Here is a 7,575-nt window from a genome sequence, read left to right on the forward strand (position 1 = left end):
CAAAGATCGGAACCATGCGTTCAAAAGATTTGCAACACATTGCAAGTAACCTGCCAGATTCATTTACTGATTATAAAGGTGTCGCACAATCCTACAATCCTGCAAAAATATGTCGGGAAGAGTGGAGGTACCAAGTAAAACCACTCAACTCCTCGTTCAAAGCAACAGAGGAAGAAGTACGACAATAGTACATCAGGATTCAGCATCTTGCAAGCAAGGGTATCAAGGCTTCTGAATCAGTAAATGCATGTCAACTTTACATTGACAAACACCTAATGGGTAGTATACACCCAGTGGATGGGAAACCTCCACCAACCCAGGTCATAGTGCACACAATAACCGGGACATCGGAATACCCGACTCAACCGCATTGGGAAATCGTGAGCAGTCACCATGGGTAACGATATTTGCATCAACTATATAATGATATATAGATTCTGGAGAAACATATAGCCGGAAGTCTACAATTGTTGACATACATTTCTCAACTAGATTGAAAAAACCTTTCAAGTGATTCAGATCCAAAGACCATGGCCATGGCAAAGTGTGATCAACACTCGGACTGAACTCAAGCAAAAGGTATAATCTAGGTAGAAATGATGTTGCTCAATAATGGGAAGGTATTCATAAGCAATACCTACATCAGTTTTCTTCTAGGGTTCACGCAGGTGGTGAAACATAGAGCAAGTGTTGTATCACAAGGGTTCACGCAGATACCCAACTATTCTCCAGAGGTGGAATCTCTTTTCGGTAACTTATATCATTGGCAGTACAAAGTCATCTATCTTTGAAGTTGATAGATGTAGTGATTACATATCCATGTGGATCACTAGATTTAGACATATATGATTGATTTCCGATTGAATCTCAATTCTGAATCGAAATGCAAAATGCAACATACATTGTGTGAAATCAGTAAGTCACCATACGACTTATTGTTGTCGGTACATATGGTACAACTGACGTAGTGAGATCCTTATACACAAGGATTACCCCTACAATGATGATTATCCATGTTTGTTTGTTTGCAATGACGACGCGTGTAATCATCTAAACGATGGAGTTTAAAATGAAGGATTTGGTAAACCAAAATACCGCTCATGACAACAACTTGAGCAGCTTCATTCATACATTATGGTGTACTATGTTGTATATATCCAAAATATATTGGAGAAATTTAATGTGGACAAATCTTATCCATCCATAACTCTCATGGTAGTTCATTCTCTAGACGTAGAGAAAGATCTATTTAGACCAAGAGATGATGGAAATGAGATATTGGGACTCAATGTTCCATAATGCCACTGGATCCACCAAACACAATTGGTTGGGACTCAAGAATATCTATCAATATCTCCAAAGGCATCAAACATCTTGTCCTGGTTTTTCAGTTTCATAGAAATATGAACACCAATATCATTGGATACATCGATCAGATCCTCACTATGTCAGATTGTAGACAAGCTTAGTGTTCCTACTTGGTGTGATAGCCCTCTCATGAAGAGTCTTCAAAACAGACCTCATGGCTACATCCACCAACCATTATCTCAACGATAATGTTTTTTGTGTTGCCCGGATGCAAACACGTTACAAAATAAGCAATATCACTATATTGCTCATCTTGCAAGTCAAATCATACAACAAACTTGTACGTTTGTTCACAAAGTCTCTACCAACTTCGTTCCTAGAATTAGTATTCGACGGCTTTGAAATACGCAAGAATCAGGGGGAGTATCTTTCTGAATTGTTCATGTTCAAGGCATCATATTACTCTTTTTTCCTTCACAAGTTTACTATACAGATTCTCAAAAAAGTTTTTAATGAGGTAATATCAACAGAAGGCCATATGTCTTATTTTCTGTTTCCCACAGGGTTTTTAAGAAAGTATATACGACATATTTACTGTCCTCTAAACTCTGAGTTTTCTCGTATTGAGTTAAAAAAGATAATAACCATTATATGTTGCATCATTTTCTCCTTATTTTTCCCACTAGGTTTGAAGGAGTTTTAGCAACATATTCTACATTACTCCTCAAATTTTTCCCACAGGGTTTTTGAAGGAGACTCTTTCGAGCTAATGATACTACATGGACAAGCAGAGATTACGACTGTTAGAGTTATAATATAAGTCATGTACCCCTTTGTATTTATCCCATTGTATAAGGGGTTTCCTGCATATGTTCCACACCTGTACATATATATATATATATATATATATATATATATATATATATATATATATATATATATATATATCGGCCTATGGCCTCATGGGAATACAAGTTGCCTATTCCTAACATGGTATTAGAGCTAGGTTAATTTTTTCGCACGCTGCAACTCGTGCGTTCGATCCCTCCTCTCCAGATCGATCTTCTCTCTCGATCTCTCACCTCTCCCGATCGGCGATCGAAGCAGCAGGCCGCAGGGGGCGATCTCTCTCCTCTCCCGATCGTTAATCAAGCTGCCGCTCCCGCTCGCTCTCTGAATCACATCGCAGGACTCCATCGATCGCTCGAAGGCCGCCTCAGCATCGCTCGAAGGCCGCCTCTGCGTGATCGCTCCGCAGGCCCAGCAGGGGTTCGTCCCGCAGGAAGGATTCCCTCCCGCACTGCCACCTCCGCCTGATCGCTCGATCTCATCTCTCGCTCGCAGGCCCGACTTCGGATTCCTAAAAAAAAATGTCTGCTGCATCGGGCTATGTTGCTGTCCCTCGCTGTCCGGTGATCTTTGATGGTACTAACTACACCGAGTTTACTGGCTTCATGCGCATTCACATGCGTGGCATCCGTCTTTGGGGTGTTCTTTCTGGCGAGGTCTGCTGTCCGCCACGTCCAGTTCCTCCGGTGGCCCCTACTCCGCCAACTCCATCGGTTCTTCCTACGGATGCTAATCAGGCCGCCAAGGATGCGGCTAAGGTTGCTGATGAGGCTGCTGATCGTGCTTATGATGAGAGGGTTTTGGCTTATGAGGAGGCTCTTCAGACGTATCATGGTGCTCTGTCTGTTTACACCCAGTGGCTTGATGATGATGCTCGTGCTGCAGCTGTTCTCACTGCTAGTGTTCTGCCTCAGTTTGCTTCTGAATTTCTGGGTCTTTCTACTGTCTTTGAGATGTGCACCCGTCTTCGTGAGCGCTATCAGCCCTCTGGTGATGCCTTATACCTCTCTGTGATCCGTCAGGAGCATGCTCTTCAGCAGGGTGACTCTACTGTTGATGACTTCTATGCACAGAGTTCTGCTATCTGGCGCCAGCTTGATTCTCTCCGTAGTGTTGGGTGTCGTACCTGCCCCTGTTGCCAGGCTGTCCAGGCCAATTTGGAGTTTCATCGCGTCTATGAGTTCCTGTCTCGGCTCCGTAAGGAGTTTGAGCCCCGGCGTGCTCAGTTGTTTGCTCGTGGCCGTATTTCTCTCATGGAGGCGCTTTCTGAGATTCGTGCTGAGGAGACTCGCTTACGTGGTGCTGGTTTGCTGGAGGTTCCCTCTGTGCTCGCTACTCGTGCTCCTACGCTACCTGCTCCACCGACCCCTTCTCGCTCGAGTGCTCCGCCGCTCTTGCCCACTCCTTCTGGAGGCTCAGGTCGCCCCCGTCCACATTGCGCCTATTGCAACAATGATGGTCATCTTGAGTCTCAGTGCTACACGAAGAAGAAACACCTGCACAAGGCTCGATCATCATCTTCAGGGACTTCGTCATCTACCTCGACAGCTTCAGCCATTGCTTTGACTGAGCAGGATATTCTGAGACTTAAGCGTCTGCTCGCGGCTTCAGGTTCTTCCTCGACGGGTACTGTCGGTTCTGTGACTGATGCTTCCCGCACTGAGCAATCACCCTCTACACAGTCAGGTACATCCCCATGGGTTCTGGACTCTGGAGCTTCTTTTCATATGTCTTCTCATTCTTCCACTTTGTCCTCTCTTCGATCACTGGATTCTCCTATTCATGTCTTCACTGCTGATGGTACTCCACTTTCTGTTGCTAGTAGAGGCAATCTTACTACTCCTTCTTATTCTGTTCCTGATGTTGCTCATGTTCCTCGACTTACCATGAATTTGTTTTCTGCTGGTCAACTTACGGGTTCTGGTTGTCGCGTCATCCTCGATGTTGACTCTTGTTCTGTCCAGGACCGTCACACGCACACTCTGGTTGGGGCTGGCCCTCGCCGCCGTGATTCTCAGGGTCTTTGGGAGTTGGACTGGCTTCATGTTCCTTCTGCTGCCACCACCATCACCAGTTCTTCCGCTTCTGTCGCCTCCGTCACTGGTTCCTTCCAGCAGTGGCATCATCGACTTGGTCATCTGTGTGGTTCTCGGTTGTCTTCTTTAGTTCGTCGAGGTCTTCTGGGGTCTGTCTTAGGAGATGTCTCTTTAGAGTGTCAGGGTTGTCGTCTTGGCAAGCAGATTCAGTTACCATATTCACATAGTGAGTCAGTGTCTAAGCGTCCTTTCAATTTAGTCCATTCTGATGTATGGGGTCCGGCCCCTTTCGCTTCGAAAGGTGGTCATAAATACTATATTATTTTCATAGATGATTTCTCTCGTTACACATGGCTTTATTTCATGACTTCTCGTTCTGAGGTGTTGTCTATTTATAAGCGTTTTGCTGCCATGGTTCATACTCAGTTCTCTTCACCCATTCGTGTTTTTCGTGCTGACTCCGCTGGCGAGTATATCTCTAAGATGTTGCGTGGTGTTCTTGCTGAGCACGGGACTCTCTCTCAATTCTCTTGTCCTGGTGCTCATGCTCAGAATGGTGTGGCTGAGCGAAAGCATCGACATCTTCTTGAGACGGCTCATGCATTGATGATTGCTGCCTCTCTCCCGCCTCATTTTTGGGCTGAGGCCGTCTCCACATCCACCTATCTTATCAATATACAGCCTTCCGCTGCTCTACGGGGTGGTGTTCCTTTCGAGTGACTTTTTGATCGTTCTCCCGATTATTCGATGCTTCGCTCATTTGGTTGTGTTTGCTATGTTCTTCTTGCCCCTCGCGAACGCACCAAACTGACCGCTCAGTCTGTTGAGTGTGTCTTCTTAGGCTACAGTGATGAGCATAAGGGCTATCGTTGTTGGGATCCTATTGGTTGTCGGATGCGTATCTCTCGAGATGTGACTTTTGAAGAGTCTCGTCCCTTCTACCCACGCCCATCTTCCTCGACTTTTTTAGTGCAGGATATCTCTTTCCTCACTTTTCCTGACTCACCTATCACCCCCGCCGAGACTGTACCTCTCCGTTCCACTTCCTCTCCTTCTCCACATCTAGTTGATTTGCAGCCACCATCCTCCCCGGTCTCCTCGCCTAGCATGTCACCGGGTTCTCCACCTTCATCTCCGGTGACTTCCTCCCCGGTCTCCTCTCCCAGCCTGTCACCAGATTCTACACCTTCATCTCCGGTGACTTCTTCGTCGCCACCCCCTGATTCTACTTTGCCGATTCCTCCTTCTATTATTCCATCTTTTCCTCAGCATTACACTCGTCGTCCACGACCAGTCGATGCCTCTGTGGATGGGTCGTCATCTTCCTCTCAGCCTACTTATGGCTTGCGTTCTCGTCCTCGTCCGCCTGTTGATCGCTTTGGATTTCCCACCGCTGGTGCTGTTGTTCTTGAGCCGACTTCTTACCGTCAGGCTGTTGTTCATCCTAAATGGCAGTTTGCGATGGCAGAGGAGATTGCTGCTCTTGAACGCACTGGTACCTGGGATCTTGTTTCTCTTCCTCCCGGAGTCCGTCCGATCACTTGTAAGTGGGTCTACAAGGTTAAGACTCGCTCCGATGGTTCTCTTGAGCGTCACAAAGCTCGTCTTGTGGCTCGTGGTTTTCAGCAGGAGCATGGTCGTGATTATGACGAGACTTTTGCTCCTGTGGCTCATATGACCACTGTTCGTACACTTCTTGCCGTTGCCTCTGCACGCCACTGGTCTATATCTCAGCTTGATGTTAAGAATGCCTTTCTTAATGGTGAGCTGCGTGAGGAGGTGTACATGCAGCCACCACCTGGGTATTCTGTTCCTGATGGCATGGTATGTCGTCTTCGTCGCTCTCTCTATGGCCTTAAGCAAGCCCCCCGCGCCTGGTTTGAGCGCTTTGCCTCTGTGATCACTGCTGCTGGTTTTTTAGCAAGTGCTCATGATCCAGCATTGTTTATTCACCTTTCTCCTCGTGGTCGGACTCTTCTTCTTCTTTATGTTGATGACATGGTCATCACGGGGGATGACCCCGAGTATATTGCCTTTGTAAAGGCCCGTCTTAGTGAGCAGTTTCTTATGTCTGATCTTGGACCTCTTCGCTACTTTCTTGGGATTGAAGTCTCTTCTACCTCTGATGGCTTTTTTATATTCCAGGAAAAGTATATCCAGGATCTTCTTGCTCGTGCTGCTCTTACTGACGAGCGCGTTGTTGAGACTCCTATGGAGCTCAATGTTCACCTTCGTGCTACTGATGGTGATCCTCTCCCTGACCCGACGCGTTATCGTCATCTTGTTGGCAGTCTTGTCTATCTAGCTGTCACTCGTCCGGACATCTCTTATCCGGTTCATATTCTGAGTCAGTTTGTCTCTGCCCCCACCTCGGTTCACTATAGTCATCTCATTCATGTTCTTCGATATCTTCGAGGCACGATCTCTCACCGTCTATTCTTTCCTCGCTCTAGTTCTTTACAGCTCCAGGCCTATTCGGATGCTACGTGGGCTAGTGATCCTTCCGATCGCCGTTCACTTTCTGCTTACTGTGTTTTTCTTGGTGGTTCTCTCATTGCCTGGAAGACGAAGAAACAGCTTGCAGTTTCCCGTTCGAGTGCCGAGGCTGAGTTGCGAGCAATGGCTCTTTTGACGGCAGAGGTGACTTGGTTACGGTGGTTACTTCAGGATTTTGGTGTTTCTGTCACTACACCGACTCTGCTTTTATCTGACAGTACAGGTGCTATCAGCATTGCACGCGATCCTGTGAAGCATGAGCTCACCAAGCATATTGGTGTTGATGCTTTCTATGTGCGCGCTGGTGTGCAGGATCAGGTCATTGCTCTTCAGTATGTGCCTTCCGAGTTACAGTTGGCGGATTTCCTGATGAAGGCTCAGGCTAGAGCACAACATGGCTTTTATCTCTCCAAACTCAGTGTTGTTCACCCACCATGAATTTGAAGAGGGGTGTTAGAGTTATAATATAAGTCATGTACCCCTTTGTATTTATCCCGTTGTATAAGGGGTTTCCTGCATATGTTCCACACCTGTACATGTATATATATATCAGCCTATGGCCTCATGGGAATACAAGTTGCCTATTCCTAACAACGACAAATGTTAGAATTAAATGTGTGTTTAATTAGAAGGGAATCTCCCCTTGTTAACTATTGTACGATTGCCTGATGGCAACCGACGCAGCCTCTCCCTTGGCATCCTTTGCCCCGACGCTCTCGCGTCCCTTTGTATCTTCGCGTCTCTACGGGATGTATATATTATAACAAATCCTATCAATGAAAACGACGATTCTACTACTTGTCATTTGCCTCTTGCAATTACTTTGAACAATTAGCAATGTCTTAGTGACAAATAACGTCATGCCTCGTCTTCAAAAAATAAGGCA

At 46.2% G+C, this 7,575-nt stretch overlaps 1 pseudogene; it reads left to right on the top strand.

Annotated features, from left to right (window-relative positions):
* Positions 1–2,599: 2,599 nt before the first annotated feature.
* On the top strand, positions 2,600–4,068 carry LOC147979649 (uncharacterized; annotated as a pseudogene).
* Positions 4,069–7,575: the final 3,507 nt, after the last annotated feature.

The sequence above is a fragment of the Triticum urartu genome, chromosome 3A (genome assembly GCF_056163025.1).
Source record: "Triticum urartu cultivar PI428250 chromosome 3A, HENAU_Tu73, whole genome shotgun sequence".
NCBI classification, from domain to species: domain Eukaryota; kingdom Viridiplantae; phylum Streptophyta; class Magnoliopsida; order Poales; family Poaceae; genus Triticum; species Triticum urartu.